Genomic DNA, 23,209 nt, shown 5'->3' with positions numbered 1-23,209 from the left:
ACCAGCATATTTTTCCTTCTCTACTGGCACATGAAATTGGATATCTTTTAAAAATGTAATACTAATCTCTAAGTCTGACATCAAAGTTCCAGGAGTTTAATTAGAAGTCTTTCAAAGGGTTGATATGTTTCTCATGCTTCCTGAGTAAACAGGGCTTGTGCTAAACCTTCAAGATATTAACACTCTTTGGTACTGGACAAATCAAAACATGGAAACACAGATACTCTATTCCTATATCATCCCCGTTCATTGAAAAGGCATTTACTTTGATTCTATCAACTGACATGACATCCTGCTTCCCACTCCGCTCTGATCTTGTTTGCCTTTTTATTTTATTTTTATTTTATTTTTTATTTTTTTTGCGGTATGTGGGCCTCTCACTGTTGTGGCCTCTCCCGTTGTGGAGCACAGGCTCCGGACGCACAGGCCTAGCGGCCATGGCTCACGGGCTTAGTTGCTCCGCGGCATGTGGGATCTTCCCGGACCAGGGAACGAACCCGTGTCTCCTGCATCGGCAGGCGGATTCTCAACCACTGCGCCACCAGGGAAGCCCTTGTTTGCCTTTTTAAAGGTAGTTACTTAACCTTGGAAAGACATAGCTTTAGTGCAGTGTGGTAACTGAGATTACCCTTCATGTTTGGGGAAAAAAGCATCTATTTCAAATGAAGAGTGGAGGAGGGCACATAGGGGTGTCAGATAAAATGCAGGACATCCATGCAATATTTAGGACATACACTAAGAAATCATGCATTATTCATCTGAATGGGACACATTGATACTGCCATGTGAAGTTCACAGTTTATGAAAGATTTGGGGTTCCTGGAGACTGAGAATCTGTGGACATCTTAGGCCACAGCTTTATGTTTTAAATTTTCAATACAATGGCTAATAATTGCTTGCAATTATTGTGTGCTTACCAAGTTTGGGATGCTTTGTGATTTAAGAGTATAATGTACCCATGTAAAATATCAGTAGAAAAAGCCTTCTTTCTCCAGTTTCCCTTACTACCAGCCGGCCTCACCCCACCAAGAACCAACAAAGGCATTTGTACTGCTACTATTAAGTGGAGAACAAAGACTCCTAATGCCAAACTACTGAGAAGAAAGAAAAAAAAATATTCTGTCACAGGGCCAGGCTGCCAGTCGGCATCAAGGGACAAATGAGATAGAACTGGGTTGGCATATTTTGCCACCAAGAAAATGTAAAATGAAATGAGAAAGAATGAGGTTTTGTATATGGAAGACAGAATCCTAAGAGTTCACAGCTGGATTTGATAAACTATTTACAATAACCAGGCTTTTAAGCCAGAGGTCACTTTAAAAAAACTACTGGTTTGAATGGAGTTTACTGAAAGAGACTAAATTTATTTTATTTCTTTTGACTGCAGAACAGAAATTAAGGTTTTTTGAAAAATACCTATGAAAATTTGCATATAACAAAGAGGTCACAAACATATTATCTCATTTAACTGTCATAACTACTCTGTGAGATAGGTTCTATTATTCTCATGTTACGGAAGAGCAAACTGAGGCATAAAGAGTTTAAATGGTTTGCATTAGGTCACACAGCTAGTAAGTGGCCAGGATACAAATCCAAAGAGTCAGATTATAAATAGTCTTAACCATTATACTCTACTGCAGCTCCTCAAGATAACTTTGACACCACCTTCTGGACCCTGTGAAAACCTGGATAGGCGAGTGGGTGAAGTAGGGAGTGATATAGCAGTTTAGCATCCAACAGGTAACCCTTCATAGCGCATTTGCCATGATGAACCATCTCTCAAAGTGGTGAATTCAACAAACAACTGAAGCTCTGTGCTTGTTAAACAACTAGAGAGTTGACAGATTCTTGCTGAGTAGAATCAAGTTCAAATCTTTGACCCACAAATCAATCTTTAAAGAACTTGAATCAGAATCCTTCAATTGTAAGAATAGAATGACATCCATTAAGAACTTATTTTCCAGTTGATGACAAAGCAAAACTTTCCTAATGCAAGGTAAGAGAATATAGGTCCTGAAATTAAAAACAAAGAAACAAAAAAAGAGTTGATTTTATTATATTTACAGGGTTTAAAGACTAATAATCTACTGAGGTGTCACAACCAGTTGATCTATGTCTTACATGTAAAGCATGATAGCTTTTTGTTGTGTCTTAAGTTATAAAAAATTCATTACATAACAAATAAGAAAACAAAACTCACTGTATTTCAAAACCTTTAAATGTAATAAGCCATCGCTATAAGTCCTTATAGTTTTGAAGATCACTTTATGACCCTAAACTCCAAGTTTGAATAACAATGTATTTTTATTACTAAGGAGACTATACACTTCATCATAAAAAATCGGATGGAAATTATTCTACATTACTATTACAAGTATGAACATTCTCAAATTAACTGAGCTCATGCTGAATCTTTCCTTTTAAAGAAGTGCTTTTTACCTTTGACTTTTTAATCATGTAAAATAAAATGGTTCAAATTAATAAGGAATAGAAAGATTGATAAATTTTATTTAGTTAAATCTTCAGAAACAGTGTATAGTTTAGTTTAGATTTAAAAATCTGCATGCTACTTTTTGGCAGTTGAAAGAATCTTCAAACAATAAGAGTTTTCATAATGCAGTTGATTCTTACATTGGTAATGTAAGAATGTAATGTGTCATACAGAAAGTAAAGATTTTCCTGTTAATTCAATACATAAGCTATTTAGATGAATTCTGCTTAATGATAACATGGAAAAGATGATGATTTTTCCCTAGAAAGCAAAGATTAAAAAACAAAATCTCCCAAAACATTATTTTAGAAAATGTTAAAGTATCTGAGTAAAGTTCATAGGAGATCAACTTACATGAATTAAATCATGTAAAAAAATGTATATCCATGATTATCAACATGGTGTTTGATAATCAAATTAGCTTATTAAAAATGCAACATTTGTTTTTTTTCCTCAGTGTTAATAACCTAGAACCTCCTGCACTTGATGTATTCTGTGTCTTTTGCCCAATGGCAAATCAAATTGCTAATGAACACCAAAAAATTAAGGACAAAATTAAAAAGGAAAAATCACGAATCAGGCTATAATTCTAGCCACACATTTATTGGTAGAATGCACAATAGTCTGTACTCTTTCTATCAGCAAAGAGGTTTATTTCATTTAAGCTTTTCTTCTCCTTGCTTCATTATGTTCTGTGGAGCCCATGCTAGAAGGTTTAATTTATTTAAATGATAAAATCTTCTTAAACTTAACAGGGAACATGGCCAACTGAGCTTTCCATTTCAAAAGTAGGACATTTGATCATAAAAGGGATATCAAAATTAAATAATTTGAATGTGTACTGAACTTTGAAATCCAATAAAGGCAAGGGGAAAAAAAGGGGTTAGAATCATTTATTTAATGACATGGATTTAGTGTTATGTAATTTGGAGGATAGAGGTGCGCTCTCTGAAACGACCCATTACTTTCCAGATCTGTGAATTGACTAGAAATCTATAGCTATATGCAGTCAAGCAGCAGCTCCAGTTCATCTGACATTTAAGGATCTAGTTGGTTTGGTTCTTTGGTTCTTTTTACTGCTTCTGTAAACTTAGTCACTAATTCTAACTCTAGTCTTTTGAGTCATTCCAATCTGAACTAATACAACAAAGCGGTACTTATTAAACACTATCATGTATATATCAGAGGCTATAAATTTTTCTTAACAAAGGCCACGGTGACAGAGCTGTGGTAGGTGACCATGTGTGATTGAAGGATAACAATGATGCATCACACTCTGTTTGAAATATGGCTGCCTTGCTTCATTTCAGCCACTCATAGATCTATAGGCTCTTCAGGGGCAAGGAATGTGTTACAGATCTAGTTTAGCCTCTTAGGTCCTAAATAAACTTTGAGGAATTAATTAATTAACTGATTAATGTAAAGAAAAAGGAAGGAAGGAAGGTGAGTAGAAAGGAAAAAGGAAGTGAGAAAAAGAATATGTTTTGATTTTGTTAATGTGTTGGGAAATGTCTAATGTGAATAAGGGTGGTGAGTAAGATGCAAATGCAGGACATTCTAGAATTACTGATACAACTACATGTTTTTATAACTAAAGTTTTTTTTTTCATTAAAAAAATAAAAGAAGGAAGCTAAAGTCTTCAAAACTAAGAATATAGCTGTTCCAAGGTAAAGCTGGCAAGGTTTAGATTCACTGTCTCCTCCTTTCCTCAATTTCTAGCTTCATTTCCCTTTATTCCATTCTTTGCTGTTGTGTATCAGATATGATAGTGTCCCAAGCAAAAAATCACAAAGTAAAACTAAAGCTCTTTAATAAAGTCAGCAAACCTACAGTGGTTCAATCTACCTGCCCCTCCAATCTCTACTTTCTTCAGTCTCACTTGACCTTAACACACCAGCCACTGAATCACTTTGAGATCCAGAATCTAATACTGCACATATTGTTCTCTCTCCTCCTCCTAACCTGCTGGGGAGCTCCTACTTATCCTTTAAACCTCAGCCCAACTGTGCTCTTCTTTATCAGGCAGGACCAGCTACATAATATGTAAGGCCAAATACAACATAAAAATTCAGGCCCTCTAACATCATGCTTAATGGTAAAATACTGAAAGCTCTCCACTGAGTTCAGGAAAGAGACAAGCATGTACCATCTTGCCACCCCTATCATCATTGTGCTAAAGGTTCTAGTCAGGGAAATTGTCAAGAAAATGAAATAAAAGACATCCAGAATGAAAAGTATTAAAACTATCTTGATTTGGAGATGACATGATTAGGTACACAGAAAATCCACGCATGCACACACACACACACAAAACTATTAGAGCTAATAAAGGAGTTCAGCAAGAATACAGGATACAAAATCAACATAAAAGTTAGTTGTATTTCTATATACTAGTAATGAACCATCTGAAAATAAAGCTAATAAAATAATGTCATTGAAAATAGCAAAGAGAATAGGAAAAATTTTAACAAAATAAGTGCAGGACTTATACACAAAAACGATAAAACATTGTTGAAATAAATTAAAGAAGACCTAAATAAATAGAAAGACATCTCATGTTTATGGGTTGAAAGACTTAATATTGTTAACATGACAGTATTCCCCAAATTGATCTGTAGATTTAATTCAATTCCTATCAAAATTATTACTGCTTATTTTTCAGAAATTGACAAGCTGATCCTAAAATTCAGGTGCAAATGTGAGGGACTCAGAATAGCTTAAAAAAATCAAAATATACGAACGTAATTGGAGGACTTATACTTCCCAGTTTAAAAACTTATTACAACTAATCAGAGAAATGCAAATCAAAACTACAATGAGGTATCACCTTACACCAGGCAGAATGGCCATCATCAAAAAATCTACAAACTAGGGCTTCCCTGGTGGCGCAGTGGTTGAGAATCTGCCTGCCGATGCAGGGAACACGGGTTCGTGCCCCGGTCCGGGAAGATTCCACATGCCGCGGAGCGGCTGCGCCCGTGAGCCATGGCCGCTGAGCCTGCGTGTCCAGAGCCTGTGCTCTGCAACGGGATAGGCCACAACAGTGAGAGGCCCGCCTAGCACACACACACACAAAAATCCACAAACTATAAATGCTGAAGAGGGTGTGGAGAAAAGGGAACCCTCCTACACTGTTGGTGGGAATGTAAATTGATACAGCCACTATGGAGAACAGTATGGAGGTTCCTTAAAAAACTAAATATAGAACTACCATGTAACCCAGCAATCCAACTCCTGGGCATATACCTGGAGGAAACCATAATTCAAAAAGATACATGCACCCCAATGTTCAATGCAGCACTATTTATAATAGCCAGGACATGGAAGCAACCAAAATGTCCATCAACAGAAGAATAGATAAAGAAGATATGGCACATATATACAATGGAATATTACTCAGCCATAAAAGAGAACAAAATAATACCATTTGCTGCAACATGGATGGACCTAGAGATTGTCATAGTGAGTGAAGTAAGCCAGACACAGAAACACAAATATCATATGATATTGCTTTTATGTATTATCTAAAAACATGGGTACAAATGAACTTATTTATAAAATAGAAGTAGAGTCATGGATGTAGAAAACAAGCTTATGGTTACCAGAGGATAAGGGGGCAGGGATAAACTGGGAGATTGGGACTAACATATACATACTATTTACTATATATAAAATAGATAACTAATAAGAACCTGCTGTATAGCACAGGGAACTCTACTCAATATTCTGTAATGGCCTATATGAGAAAAGAATCTAAAAAAAAAAAAATCAAAAACATGAGGGAAAAAAAACTTATTACAAAGCAATAGTAATCAAGACAGTGTGGTGCTGGCATATATATCAATGGAATAGAACTAAGATAAATAAATAAACAAACACATAAATAAATAAATATACTTATGCATTTATGGTCAATTGCTTTTTGACAAGGATGCCAAGGGGATTCAATGAAGAAAGATCAATCTTTTCAACAAATGGTGCTGGAGCAACTGCATATTTACAAATAAAATATGAATATGGATGACAGCCTCATACCATATACAAAATTTAACTCCAAATGTATCAAAGGCCTAAATGTAAGAGTTAAAACTATAAAATTCCTAGAAGAAATCCAAGGCACAAATTTTAGTGACCTTGAATTAGGCAAAGCTTTCTTAGACACCTAAATCTCAAGCTACCAAATATATTAAATAAATAAATTGGGCTTCACAAAAATTCAAAACTTTTTTTGCTTCAAAGGACACTATCACAAAAGTAAAAAAACTCACAAAATGGGAGAAAATATTTGTAAATCATATACCTGATCTAGCATACAGAATATATAAAGACCTATTATGATTCAACAATTAAAGGACAAAAAAATTTAAATTTAAAAAGTTACAATAGCCAGAACATGGAAGCAACCTAAATGTCCATCGACAGATGAATGGATAAAGAAGATGTGTAACATATATACAATGTCAGTCATAAAAAAGAATTAGTCATTAAAAAAATGAAATAATACCATTTGCATACACAAATAGACCTAGAGATTATCATACTAAGTGAAGTAAGTCAGACAGAGAAAGACAAATATGATATTGCTTATATGTGGAATCTAAAAAAGAAAATGGGGCTTCCCTGGTGGCGCAGTGGTTAGGAGTCCGCCTGCCAGTGCAGGGGACATGGGTTCGTTCCCCGGTCCGGGAAGATCCCACATGCCGCGGAGCGGCTGGGCCCGTGAGCCACAACTACTGAGCCTGCGCGTCTGGAGCCTGTGCTCCGCAACAGGAGAGGCCGTGACAGTGAGAGGCCCGCACACCGCAATGAAGAGTGGCCCCTACTCGCCGCAAATGGAGAAAGCCCACGCACAGAAACAAAGACCCAACACAGCCAAAAATAAATAAATAAATAAATTTTAAAAAGAAAATGATATGAATAAACTTATATACAAAACAGAAATAGACTCATAGATATAGAAAACAAACTTATGGTTACCAAACGGTAGAGCGGGAGGGATAAATTCGGTGTGAGGTTAACACATATACACTACTATATATAAAATAAATAACCAACAAGGACCTACTGTAGAGCACAGGGAACTATACTCAATATTTTGTAATAACCTATAAGGGAAAACAATCTGAAAAAGAATATATATATGTGTGTGTGTGTGTGTGTGTGTGTGTGTGTGTGTGTGTGTGTATGTATGTATAACTGAATCACTTTGCTGTATACCGGAAATTAACACAACAGCATGAGTCCACTATACTTCTATTAAAAAATATATAAAAATGGTCAAAGAATTTGAATAGACATTTCCCCAAAGATAGTATACAAATGACCAATAGGCACATGAAAAGATGTTCAGCATAATTAGTCATTAGGGAAATGCAAGTCAAAACCACAATGATATACATTTCACATCCTCTAAGATGGCTATAATTAAAAGATAACAAATATTATTAATAACAAAAAATACCAAGTGTGGGGAGGATGTAGAGAAATTGGAACCCTCATTCATTGCTGGTGGGAATATTAAATGCTACAGCCTCTGTGGAAAACAGCTTGGCAGTTTCCCAAAAAGTTAAACATAGCGTAGTCATATGACCCAGCAATTCCACTCCTAGGTATACATCCAAGAAAATTAAAAACATAGTCATGCAAAAACTTGTACATGAATGTTCACAGTAGTATTATTCATGATAGACCAAAAGTAGAAACAACCCAAATATCTATTAATGGATGAATCAGCAAACGAAATGTGGTATAACTTTACAATGGAATATTACCCAGCCATAAAAGGAAACTAAGTACTGATACATGCTACACCTTGAAAATATGACCCTAAGTGAAAGAAGCCTAACACAAAACATTATATATTGTATGATTTCACTTATATGAAATGTATAGAATAGGCAAGTTTAGTCAGAAAGTATATTAATGTTTTCCAGGGCCATGGGGATATGGGAAATGGGGAATTACTACCAGCAGGTGTGGGGTTTCTTTTTGGGGTAATGAAGATGTTCTGGAATTAGATAGTGATGATGGTCACACAACTTTGTGAATATACTAAAAAACACTGAATTGTACACTTTAAAATGGTGAATTGTATGGTGTGTGAATCATATCACTACAAAAAAAGCAGATCTCCTTGTTCAAAATTATTAAGAATTTCAAGATAGCAGCAGCAGAGCGTTCAACCAAGAGCAGGGCTCTTCTAAATGTAAGGGCTGCATGACTGCACGGGTTGGGCATCCATGAAGCTAGCCCTGCTAGGAGGCTTTCACTTACCGCCCCAGATAGAATTGGGTCCATCCTATTCTCCACTCTAATGGCATTTATTTTGTGACACCTGAATGGTGAGATACAGCAGCAAACAAGATATTCATTCACATTGTATTTGTTAAACACCTACCATGCTTCAGGCCCTGTTTGGGAGTTAGGTATACATCAGTAAACAAAACAAAACCCCTTAAATATTCCATAAAATGTCAGGTGATGATGTGGGGTACAAAGAAAAATAAAGAGTGGCAAAGTGGTTGGGTCTTTATGAGGAAATGTTACTGGAGCAAAGATAGTCATAGAATGAAGAAGTGGGCCATGCAGATGGCCATGGGGAGATGGGGAACCCGAGCTGAGAGGATGCTCTGCATGTTTGAGGAATGGTAAGGAGGGCAGAGTGGATGGCACTTCGTACATGGGGAGAATGACTGGCGAGGAGGGCAGGGACTTTGGTTTTTAAATGTGAGGAGAAGCCATGGAGACTTTGGAGCCGAGGATTCACATTGTCTCACTTCTACTCTAAAAGGATTGCTCAGGCTGCTGTGGGGAAAATAAATTGTATGGTCGGAATGATAGGAGGAGGGTACCAATCAGGAGGCTTTTTGAGTAATTCGGGGGGGGGGGCACATCATGGTGATTTAGACCAGAGAGGTAGAAATGGAGGTAGTGACAAGTGGTCAAATTCTGGATTTACTTTGCCAGTAAGACTAATGAGCCGGATAATCAATCTGAGAGAATTTTTTTTTAAAATCTCTCTTTAGGCTAAGCAAAAGTATAAACAGCAGTACCATTTTCTGAGATGGTGAAACCTGATATGGTGCCCTATAAAGACAAGTTATCTGCCCCGCTAGAAACACACACACACACACACACACACACACACACAAATATGCATGCATATATACACACATGCATACATAAACATGTGCACAATGTATAAAAGTGGAGCAGGAACCGGATAACTGACTAAACACTCCCATAAAAAGGAATAGGGAATAATGGCTGAGAGGCTCAGCAGTCGCTGGTCCACAGCAATGATGAAATCTACCAGGCAGGCATTGTGAGGCCCCTCTGCCCTGGCAGTAGGGTAAATTTCTTTGTTGGTCTCTCAGTCTGCTATCTGGGATAAGCTCTCTCATCCATTGTTCTCTGTGGCTCCTGTTTCTATCTCTTTGGATGTTCTTTTTTTGTCCTTTTCCCTCTATAGTTCAAACCTAATTTGGGGATTGGAGAATTTGTCCAAGAATTTGTCTTCCTCAGTTTCTTCCTGCCTGTGCAAATTTTGGGGCCTAAGGTTTGGTTTTGAGCTCACATAGCAAAATGACTTTTTAAGACCAAGCTTATGGTTTCTTTGGCAATATAATTATCTAAAAAGTTTAGTAAGTTTCTGATCTGTTTATAGTCAATTCCGTGCTCCTGCAACCTCACAAGTTCTTTCCTAGATATAATTCTCAAGCCTGGTTTAATCCTTTTATTTGTTGGCACCATGTCTCTCTGTTGCTCTCTGCCTCTGTCTCTTTCTCCATGATGGAAACTACTTTGAAGGCATCGGGCCTGATGGGAGGTCATATCTATTATCTGATCTTTGCCACAAAACTGTCTTAATGGACAGTTTTAATGGACTATTAATGGAGAATGGACTATTTTGTACAATGACTTTTCAATCTTATTTCTGATCTTCCCTGTTCTAAATTCCTTTGCATATCTGCTTACAAGCCAGCCAGTTCTTGCCAGTGATCACCTCTTTCTTCTCATGCCTTGCTAAATGTAACCAGTCACAACCCCAACTCACTATTAATATTCTGCTTTCCAAACTCTTCCAAAAGAAATACAGCATTGGAAGGCAATCAGAGATAGCCACTTTACCAAATGTTTTGTCACTGGAAAATATTTGTCTACATCTTTTCAAGTCTCAAATATCAATTTCCTTACTTATTTCTACTCCTGCTAAGTTAATGCCACATATTTTAGAATTAATGGTGGTAAAGTCTCACTATTGATATCAATTTATGCTCATGCCCAGGAGCATTGCATTTTTCCCCAGTGGTACAAACATGAGAATATATTTAACACACTGTACTGTACAGTTTAAGTTAGTAAGTTTTATGTTATGTTTTTTCCAACAATTAAAAATTCAAATAATATCTAAAAAATAGAACCATAAAATTTCCAAAAATTACTTTCAACTCACAAACTTCCTCTCGCACACAAAATATAAATTTATCAATAAATAGACATGAAATTAAGACTATTTCCATAACTATTCACCAAGACAAAAGAAAATATTGATCATTAACCCAGAAGAAAAATAATTACATACGTCATGAACAATGCAGGGGTAATAATTAAACAAATATTCACATAGTTTTACTGGTGACAGACATATTGGAGATTCAAATTTGAATTCAACACCACACTCTCTTAAGTATACTGAGCTGAAAACTGTCATTTACATACTTGATATATTGGTAAAAACAAAACTAACTAATTTGGGAGAACCTGTCATTAAAAAGGAAATAATTGTAAAGGCATTGCTAAGCAAGAATAAAAGAAAATTTATTGCCCCAGAATCTGAACACAACATATTATGTACTATTAAGAAAAAAAAGGCCTTCTAAATAACTATAATTTTCAACTGTGACTATTTGTTAATATTTAAAAATTCAGGAGAAGATTCAGAAATATAAAGTTATTTTATTTCAAAGTTCTTAGTATAGAATTTTTAGCACACTCAAGTTCAAAGGAACAAAACTGATGAAGAAAAACCATGTCTATTATGTTTTGCTATGAATGTAAGAATAAAGCCCCTAGTATTGCCTGAGACCCATACATGAACCACTGGACCACACTGCTTTTTAAAACATAATTATTCTATTCATAGTAGCTATTGCTTTCACATATTTTCATCTTGGAATCACTGCAATAAAAATATTGGATTAGGGGAATTTTACTAAGTATTTCCCATGGATTATTTGCTCATTTAAATTTCACAATAATCCATTTTATAGATTAAAAAACTGAGGCTTAGAGAGATTTAAAAATCTTCCCCAAGTCTACAAAGCTAATGAGAGACAAAGCATGGTTTCCAATCGGTTCTATTGGACTCAACTAGACAGTCTGATTTAGGAATGCCTGATCTAAATTTAAGAGAGCTGCAAAGGATTTAAAGGCTCAAAGGACTGGGGAGAAGGAAATTAAATGATAAAGGAGGTTAAATCACTTTAATAATGGCATACACCAAAGTCATGACTCTAGGCTGAAAGTTTAATACACAGGAGATGTAGACATGTGAATATGTAATGGGACTCTTCAGTATGCAAGTAGAAAATATTGTTTAACATTTGTCAAATATGACACATTTTATAATACACTTTAGCATATGTTACCTCATACCCTCTCCCACTGCAACTCTACAAATCAGGAAGGGCAATTATTATTATCCCTATTTAACAGATGAACGTCAGAGAAGTTATGTGACTTGCTTAAACTCATTTAGCTAGTAAATGGCCAAGCTGGGGCTGAAATCTATTTCCTGATGCCAACTCCAGTGCTCCTTCCACTATTCCATGCTGACATCCCTAATGCTATGTATAATTTTGTTTTGTAGTTTACAATGCACTTTCAGCTATATTACACTGCTGGATCTCATTTGATACTATTCGTTTGTCCCCAGGAACACGCCTAATATGTGGCTTTAGCTTTTGCCTTGTAAGATAATTGCTGTGCCTCAGGGAGAACAATTACTGAGGTAAGGCAGTTACAATACCTTAAGAAATATTTTCTTAATGAAAGAAAATTTCCATGGCTTTTGTCTGGAAAATGAACTCTAGTACATTTATTTAAATATGTGTTAATTTTTGCATTTAATGCTAAAAGAATGATGCAGCTTTTAGTTAATATCACACACACAAATTCTTCGCTGTTGGGAAATACAGATTGAGTAGGTAAATAATTATCTCTATTGGAATATTAACCTCTAGAAAGATTTAGAAATGTATATCTAGTCTAGATAATATAATACTGTTTCAACCTTTTACACTTGGAATCAAATTTACATAAAATAAAATAATTCTTGGGTATTTCTTTATTTTGTGGAATTTGATAGCTGAAACTCAGAGGAGTCAAGTGAACAGGCATTTGGATGGACAGCCAGTCATTCACAGTGGGATTCAGTACTCTCATTTTCTGGTTTCTAAGTCCACTCTCCATTTCCCCCATGGGTATCTCTTATTTCTAGATTAAAATTCTGTGGCAAAAAAAAAAAAAAAAAAAATGCCTCTGAGAGTCAGGAGGCAAGGGTTTGGATACTACCTCTGACAATGACTAACTGTATAAACTTGACCAAGCCACTCAGCCCTTCTAAACATCAGGTGTACTTAAATATCTATTTAAAGTAAACAATTCTCTATTTTATCAGGATGATTTAGCTATTCCATGTCAAACAGACATCAACTGCTTATGTTGAATCTAATGAGTGGCATAAATATAGCATGTATTCACCCAGCTGAATTGAGAATGGGTCTGTAAGTATTTGTTGATTGCAAAATAAACAAGTTCTTGTGTAGAAATCTCTCCTCTTTCATTCACCACTTGGATTTTTGAACTTTCCATAAAAGCTAAATTACATATGCAAGTGATTTCACCCTGCCTCTTTGGAACATCCCTACACTATTCCATTTGAATAATTTGTTCAATACATTTAGATAATGCAAAGGAGACCATCTATCCCTGCCTTTCGCAGACTGAAAAGTAGTGTACCATATTATACACTATTTTATGTTTAACTTAGTAAAAGGCTACTAGGAACAGAATTGGTGATAAGTGCCTCTTTCCAACTTGAAAATGTCCTTTGCAGGAGACTTGATGTTTAGAGGGTGCAATGGAAACAGCAATGATGGGTCATTTGGAGATTGGCGTTCTAGTCCTAGCCAGGGGTCTAATTAGCTATGTGACCTTGTATGCAAGTCCCATAATCTTTTTGGACTTTAGTTTCTTTATTTAAATAGTTATTACAGTGCTAGGCTTAGTTCTTTTCAGCTCTATCTTCAAATTTATGAAATAAGACAGACAATCTACTTTACACTCTTTAAATTATTCCTAACATAACTTCTTGCTAGAAAATAGCATACTTGACTCATTTTCAAAGTGTCAAAATTCTTTGCATCGAACCCTGCCCTGCTGAGGCTTCTGTGACCCTCAGTATCAATTACAGATCTAGAATACATACATGTGCTGCTCTTATTTGTGTTTTGATTCTGCTTCTTCCGGAGGCAACTGCTTACTTGCTGTGCTGAGATAAGATGAAAGTTTGCTGCTAATGACCAAGGTTTGTGCTTCTAAAGATTGTAGGCCAGTAATTGAATTGCAGTGTCTAGAGCTGAGTATTAGCTAATAACTTTGTCCCTACAGTACTAAACTGTAATTAGTTATTCTAGTCAAAGCAGAGTATGAGAAGTTATGTGGCTGTTTCTTTAGTGCTGCAATTGTCAGGAGTTGGAAACTACAGTTTTAAAAAGAATAGAGCTGTTTATTGATTAAGTGATTGAGATGTGCCAGTACACTTGCCCACCAACATGCATGTACACACACATACTGCAAAGCCAGCAGAGGCCCATGGAAGTGAAGTTTGAGCTGTCATTATTGGAAGGTCTGGTTAAAGAGATCTAGGCTCTGCACATTACTGGGGCACAAATTTTGAAAAATTATCTGTGAGTATTAGATGGCATTAGAATATATGATAACTTCACTTGAAGCTTCCTATATAGATAGAGTCATATATTGGTACCAAATCTAATATTGGTTAAGTAAAACATGTATCTGTGATTTATTCTATTTGGAAGTATGTTTATACAGTCAAGATATGTCTGCCACTATCATTTTCTATTTATTATTAGCTAGTTGTGTCATCCTTGTGTGGAAGGGCCTCATATTCCATATATATTACTGTGTTAGGAGGTACTGTCTCCTACTAACATAGGTAAAATAATAAAGGTACTAACTTGAGAGAGTCTTTGCCTTGTTTTCTTAGAGAGCACAGATTATATAGCCCAGTTGATACTTCAGAGAATTTTGGATCTGAATGAAAGATAATCTCTGAGGAGTAAACGAAGTATTTTTAGTTGAGAATCACATGGTATAAAAGGGGAAAATATGGGAGATCATAGTTGATTCAGGACATAATAGTGGAAGGAGAGGGAGTATGAGAGTTTATGTTTTTGAGGGTCAGCTGAGTTCCAGGCAAATATTATGCATAGGGAATGCAAAAATAAGTGACTTAAATAAATGTAGGGACATACCATGTGTATGGTTTGGAACAATGACTATTGCTAAGATGGAAGAAACTCTCCCTTAATTGATTCACAGATTTGTTATAATCCAAATCAAAATCCTAGCAGGATCTTTTGAAGAAATCAACAAGCGAATTTTACAATTTATATAGAAATGTAAAATGCACACAATAGCCAAAGCAAAACTAATTGATAGGAAAAATACTAGAAAACTTATACTGCTCATATTTTCCTATTAAAAACTATAGTAATTAAGATAATGTGGTAAAGCACATGTCTTAGTCCTATCAGGCTGCCACAACAGAATACTAAAGACTGGGTAACTTATAAGCATCAGAAATTTGTTTCTTGCAGTTCCAGAGCCTGGGAAGACCAAGATCAAGACACTGGCAGATTTGGTATCTGGTGAGTTCCCACTTCCTGGTTCATATAGGGCTCTCTTTTCAATGAAGGGGTAAGGAAGCTCTCTGGAACCTCTTTTATAAGGGTTCTAGTCCCATTCATGAGGGCTCTACTCACATGACTCAATCACTTTCCAAAGGCCTCTCTTTCAAATAACATCACCTTGGGGATTGTTTTAACATATGAATTTTGAGGGAATACAATTATTCACTCTATAGGAGCACATGAATAGACAAATATGTAAATGAACAGAATAGACTGTCCAGAAATAGACCTATACATATTTGGACACTAAATTATGATGAAGGTAATGGTGCAGTAAACTGGGGAAAGTGATGTTTTCAATATAGGTATATGATAAACGGACTATCTGAAAAATATATATATTGCCCTTTATCTCACACTACACACAAAAATCAACTTGAGATAGATTACAGATCCAAATGAGGAAAGCAAAACCCATAAAGCTCTTAAAAGAAAAAATAGGAGAAAATCTCAATACCTTGGGATAAGAAAAGATTTCTTAAACAGCAAACAAAAAGTGGGAATCATAAAGGGGTAAAAAGAATAAATGAAACTAACTACATTAAAATTAAGGCTTTTTGTTCTTTGAGAAATACCATGAAGAGAATCAAAAGACAGAGTTAAAGGAGATAAATTCAATAGCTATATCCAATAGAGGACTCATATGCAAAATATATGAAGAACTGTTACAAATCATTAAGAATAAAGACAGACAACTCCAATAGAAAAATGAGCATCTTACCAAAGACAAAGTTATATAAATGGTTATTAATTATATGGAAGAGTGCTCATCTTAAATAGGCATCAAGGCAGTACAATTTAAAACTACAGTGTATTTCCCTTACACACTTACCAGAATGGCTAAAATGATAAAGAAAACAACAAGTATTGGTGAGGATGTAGAAAAACTGAATTCTCATAAACTGCTGGTGAGTGTACAAATTCATACAACCATTTGTAAAAACTGTTTGATGAGTATCTACTAAAGCTAAGGATAAATATACTCTATACTTAGAAATTTCACTCCTAGGTATATACCCCCTCCAAAAAAAAATTTGTACAAATGTAAATAAAAAGGCATGCACAAGGATGTCTGTAGCAATATAGTTCATAATAACCCTAACTGGAAACCCAAATGTCCATCAAGATTAGAACAGATAAGTTGAAGTATATTCATTTAATAGAAAACTCTACAATGAATATCAATGAACCACAACTATAAGCAACATGAATGACTCCTACAAAATAATATTGAGTGAAAGAAACCAGATACAAATGAGTACGTAATATGTAATTCCATTTATATAACTCTAAAAATCAAAAAGACATGAAACTAATCTAAAGTGTTAAAAGTCAGAACAATAGCTAACTCTTGAGATTTAACTTGAGAAGTTACAACCACTGACACCACGTAAATACAAAGAATCTTAAGAGACTGCTGTGAACAATTACATGCCAATGAAATGGACAACCTAAAAGAAATGGACAAATTCTTAGAAAGGTACAATCTCCCAAGACTGAACTAGGAAGAAATAGAAAATACGAACAGACCAATTACCAGTAATGAAATTGAATCAGTAATTTTAAAACTTCCAACAAACAAAAGTCCAAACCAGATGGCTTCATAGATGAATTCTACTAAATATTTAGAGAAGAGTTAAGACCCATCCTTCTGAAACTATTCCAAAAAACTGCAGAGGAAGGAACACTTCTAAACTCATTCTATGAGGCAAGCATCACCCTGACACCAAAACCAGAAAAATATATCACAAAAAAAGAGAAAGAAAATTACAGGCCAATACCACTGATGAACATAGATGTAAAAATCCTCAACAAAATATTAGGAAACCAAATCCAACAATACATTAAAAGGATCATACACCATGATCAAGTGGGATTTATCCCAGGGATGCAAGGATTTTTCAATACCTACAAATTAGTCAATGTGATATACTGCATTAACAAACTGAAGTATAAAAACCATATGATCATCATAATAGATGCAGATAAAGCAATAAAGCTTCTGATAAAGTTTAATATACATTTATGATAAAAACTATCTAGGAAGTGGGCATAGAGGGAATCTACCTCAACATAATAAAGGCCATATATGACAAACCCACAGCTTACTCAATGGTGAAAAGCTGAAAGCATTTTCTCTAAGATCAGGAACAAGACGAAGATGTCCACTCTTGCCACTTTTATTCAAGTTTTGGAAGTCCTAGCCACAGCAATCAGAGAAGAAAAAGAAATAAAAGGAATCCAAACTGGATAGGAAGAAGTAAAACTGTCACTGTTTGCAGATGACATGATGCTATACACAGAAAATCTTAAAGATGATACCAGAAAACTATTACAGCTCATTAATGAATTTGGTAAATTTTCAGGATAAAAATTAATATACAGAAATCGGATACATTTATATACACTAATAACAAACTATCAGAAAGAGAAAATAAGAAAACAATCCCATTTATCATTGCATCAAAAAGAATAAAATACCTAGGAATAAACCTACTTAAGGAGGTAAAAGACCTGTACTCAGAAAACTATAAGACACTGATGAAAGAAATTGAAGACGACACAAACAGATGGAAAGATACACAATGTTCTTGGATTGGAAGACTTAATATTGTTAAAATGACAATACTACCAAAGGCAATCTACAGATTCAATGCAATTCCTATCAAAATGCCAATGGAATTTTTCACAGAACTAGAACAAATAAGTTTAAAAATTGTGTAGAAACACAAAAGACCCTGAATACCCAAAACAATCTTGAGAAAGAACAGAGAGGAAGGAATCACGCTCCCTGGCTTCAGACTATACTATAAAGCTACAGTCATCAAAAAAGTATGGTACTGGCATAAAAACAGACACATAGATCAGTGGAACAGAATAGAGAGCCCAGAAATAAACTGACACACTTACATTTAATTAATATATGACAAAAGAGGCAAGAATAAATAATGGAGAAGAGACAGTCTCTTCAATAAATAGTGCTGGGGAAACTGGACAGCTACATGTAAAAGAATAAAATTAGAATATTCTCTAACACCATGTACAAAAATAAACTCAAAATGGATTTAAAGACCTAAATGGATTAAGACCAGATACTATAAAATTCCTAGAGGAAAGCATAGGCGGAACACTCTGACATAAATTGCAGCAGTGCTTTTTGGCTCCATCTCTGAAAGCAAAGGAAACAGAGGCAAAAATAAACAAATGGAACCTAATTAAACTTAAAAGCTTTTGCACAGCAAAGGAAACCATCAACAAAACAAAAAGACAACCTGCTGAATGGGAGAAGATATTTGCAAATAATATGATCAATAAGGGGTTAGTATCCGACGTATATAAACAGCTCATACAACTCAATATCAAAGAAAAACCTAATTAAAAATGGGCAGAAAAAAAAATGGGCAGAAAACCTAAATAGACATTTTTCCAAATAATATATACAGATGGCAACAGGCACATGAAAATCACTAATACCACTAATCATCAGAGAAATACAAATCAAAACCACAATGAGATAGCACCTCACACCTGTCAGAATGGCTATCATCAAAAAGACCACAAATACAAGTGTTGGTGAGGATGTGGAGAAAAGGAACCCTTTGTACACTGTTGGTGGGAATGTAAATGGGTGCAGCCACTGTGGAAAACAGTACGGAGGTTTCTCAAAAACCTAAATAGAACTACCATATGACCCAGCAGTTCCACTCCTAGGTATATACCCAGAAAAAACAAAAACACTAATTTGAAAAGATACATGCACCCCAATGTTCACAGCAGCATTATTTACAATTGCCAAGACATGAAAACAATCTAAGTGTCCATCAACAGATGAATAGATAAAGAACATGTGGTGTTTATATACAATGGAATACCACTCAGTCATAAAAAAAGAATGAAATTTTGCCATTTGCAGTAACATGGATGGGCTTGGAGGGCATTATGATAAGTGAAACAAGTCAGACAAAGAAAGACAAATACTGTATGATATCACTTATATGTGGAATCTAGAAAATACAACAAACCAGTGAATAAAACAAAAAAGAAGCTGACTTACAGAGAACAAACCAGTGGTTACCAGTGGGGGGAGGGAAAGGGGAGGAGCAATATAGGGGTAGAGGGAAAAAATGGATTACTATGGGATTATATGAAATCATGCTTGTGCAACTATTGGAAATTGTAAAACACTATAGAATTTAAAGAACGTAACATTCAATTAAATAAATAAATAAGTGTTAAAAGTCAGCACAGTAGTTAAATCTTGGTTGTGGGTCATTGTGAATGTAATGAAGCAGGAAATGTTCTGACATGCTTCCTGTTCTGTTTCTCAAGCTAGGTTTTGGTTACATGGATGTGTTCAGTTTGTAAAAATCTATTAAGCAGTACACTTATGGTTTATACACATTGCTATATATGAGTTATTTATCAGTTAAAAGTTTACTTAAATAATAAATAAGAGCTTGTTCCATTCCCAAGGATTCTCAGTGTAGTAGGAGTAGATCCTCTCATTAGCATGTTACTACAATGCAATGAGATAACTCAGTGTATTATAATTCATCAAAGATTTATAGGAGCCCTTATTGTGTGCATGATAGGCTTGTAGGAGCTGAGGATATAATGATGAATAAAATAAGCTTGCTTGGGATAGATCTTGGGAGGAAGGAGTAACTAATGATAGTCAACTGTGTGAAGTCACTAATGTTGCCTGGTGTGGGGATTTGGGGAAAGCTTCCTAAACTTTTGAGCAGGACCTTGAATCATGAGTAGGAATTCACCAAAGGGATAAAGGATGAAAGGAAGTGTAGGCAGAGGACACAGCTGGTAGAACATGCAGAAAACTAAGATCATGGTGCATTAAAAGAACCTTGATTTATTCTCTATTCCTGGAGTCAAAGTTTCCTGGGACTAAGAGATGGAAGGTTAATCTAGAAATGTAATTTAATTTGCTTTTTAAAATTTTCATTCTTTTCAGAAGACTGTGAGATCCGTGAGAGCAGTCATTATTTCTACTTTTTCTGCAGGTCATGTGACATCCACACTCTCCTGGTTCATTTCCTAGTCACTTGCCAGTGACTAGCCTTAGTCACCTTATCTGAATCCTCCTCTTCTTCCTGATTTCTAAATGTCAGAGTACCTGAGGGTCCACAATTTTAAATGACAGCTATACCTCAAAGAATAACCAAAAATTTTATGTAGTCATAGTCTAAACTTCAAGCTTTTATATCCATATAACACATCATCTAAACTGAATACATTTTAGAGAGAGAAGGTCCTATTAATAATTATTCCAAGATAGGCATAAATCAGGACTGCCCTGGGCAAAGCAGAACATATGGACACCACATATACCCAGCTACTCGCTCAACCTCTCCACTTAGATAGCCAATAGGCACCTCAGTCTCAACATGGCTCAAAACAAACTCTTGACATTCAAACCTGAGAAAGAGGATTGCACATTGTCTGGATATGCCAGACTTTGAGCTAGATGAGACTTGCTATTGTCTACTCTGTGTTCTAGGTACAGAAAGGATAAGGCATATAGTCAATCTCCAGGGTAGATTACTAATTTATCACCTGTTTCCTCTTTTTCCCTTGCACAAGGCTAGCTGACATTTTCTTGCCTCACTTAGAAGTTACCACATGACAGCTCTAGCTAAGGGAACGTGTACAGAAATGATGTGCATCATGTCCAGGCCTAGCCTAGTATAATTTCCATGCAGGATCCACTCTTGTTGTCAGCTAGAAGTGAAAGGCCAGTGCATCTAAGGAATGATGGAGTCAAACGATGGAAAAATTCTGGGTCCCTGAATCACCCAGTGGAAGACTACCCACCAATCACTTCCTTTGGATTTTTACATAAGTGACAATTAAAATTTTATTATGATACTGAAATTTGGGAGGTTATTAATATTAGTAGCTGGCATTTCCTTTACAAAGAAACTAACAGATTTTCTGTGAATTTTCAGTTTGATTTAAATATTGTCATATAAATACTATTTTGTTGATGTCAAAGAGTAAGTTAAAATAATCTAATTTTGCATGCAAACCAGCTCTTTGTTTCTTTTCAGACTTCGCAAGAGTACAAACTTATTCTAGGAATCACTTTTTATACTTTTAAAAAATATATAGTTTTAGGACTTAATAGACTGCATGCAAGGACAAGAAACATATGGATAAAGTATTATATTCTGATCCTTATTTTTAAAAAGCCAAAATAAAATAGCTACTAGAGTACAGTTATTTAATTTCCAGCATTGCCTTAGAATTAGTGATTCTATAGGTAAGATTATCTTACATCCTTTGATAGTTATGGGGGAAATGGTTGCAAGAGAGCAAAATCCATAACTTTACAGTAGTAATATCCACCATGGATCAAGTACTACAATCAGTGGCATAGTAACCAATTTACATGACACATCCCTCCTCTTTATTTTCCCTTTGTTACTCTTCACTATATGGAAAGAAATCTCTCCAAGTTATTTCATCTTGTTTAATATTAACAGAATGAAGAAACCTCTTTCCACATCTAATCAAGAACAACCACATGGAAATGTTTATTAGTTAAATGAATCTGAGAACAAAACAGACTCACAGAAATCTTTATTTCTGCTGACATTATGTACATTATATACAATTAAAATCTGTTTTTACTGATAGGCAGATTTCATCCCTGACACAAGGACACACATATTAAAAACTGGTAGAGTAAAACTACAGAGGCCAATATACAACTGGGTGATATTTAATTATATTCCAAACAATAGGTATAGATTTGGGTGGGGGTAGCCATAGCATATGATACTCTTTTCTAACAATATCATTTTTCCATTGACTTTATTGGTGAAAACTAACATTTTTAGAATTTTGAAAATATAATAACTGATCATTTTAAAATACTAATCATATTGATAAAAAACAAAAGAAATGAAGAGCAAATATTGCAATAATTCAATATAGTTCTCTTTTTTGAGATACGATATTAATTTGTTAGCTACAAGTTGCATGGATTTAGCAAATACCATTGATGGCTTCCACATGCATTGTAGATACATAAATATAGCACAAGTGCTTACTAAAATTTGAACCTAGACTATATTTATCTGCCCTATGTGACACTTGCTTTAACCTTCAGAAAAAAACGTGTTGTGCTGAGAATGAAAATGCTAATTATGATACTTGTAGGAATTTTATCTAAATTTTCGAAAGGAAATATTTCCAAGAACACCACGATTATCATGGGTTTAAGTATATATGTTGCACATATACTTTAAAAATAGCACCCAAAAGAAGACAGAGAAAATAAAATGATCTCAGTTGTATAAAATGGGTTTTGAGGGAATATCACCAATGGCCTCATTTCCTTTGGTCCTGCCCTACTACCAAACTAATCTGATAAAACCAGTATCCTGAATCATCCCTTTAACCGGCCTTGCATTACACAGTCAGGCTGCTGTACATATACCACTGATAAGAAAAATCCCTCAGTTATACATATAGGGCACATGTTATAGCTCAGGATCTCCAACATTAACCAGGCTTTCAGTGGGCATGTCCTGTCTTGGTCAATTCCTTCTTCTGCTCCCCACAGTGTCTATTTAAAAGATATATAACTCTTGGGACTTCCCTGGTGGTCCAGTGAATCTGCCTTCTAACGCTGGAGACTCAGGTTTGATCCCTGGTCAGGGAACTAAGATCCCACCTGACATGGGGCAATGAAGCCCA

General features: G+C 35.2%; 1 protein-coding gene across 3 annotated transcripts in view; it reads right to left on the bottom strand.

Annotated features, from left to right (window-relative positions):
• Window positions 1-23,209, bottom strand: part of KCNH5 (potassium voltage-gated channel subfamily H member 5) — a 325,149-nt gene that overhangs the window by 9,658 nt on the left and 292,282 nt on the right. The gene's annotated exons all lie outside the window — the stretch shown is intronic.

This window comes from Kogia breviceps, chromosome 3 (genome assembly GCF_026419965.1).
Source record: "Kogia breviceps isolate mKogBre1 chromosome 3, mKogBre1 haplotype 1, whole genome shotgun sequence".
Lineage (NCBI taxonomy): Eukaryota > Metazoa > Chordata > Mammalia > Artiodactyla > Physeteridae > Kogia > Kogia breviceps.
Note: the sequence above shows the minus strand (reverse complement) of the source record. Positions and strands in the feature narration are given on the sequence as shown.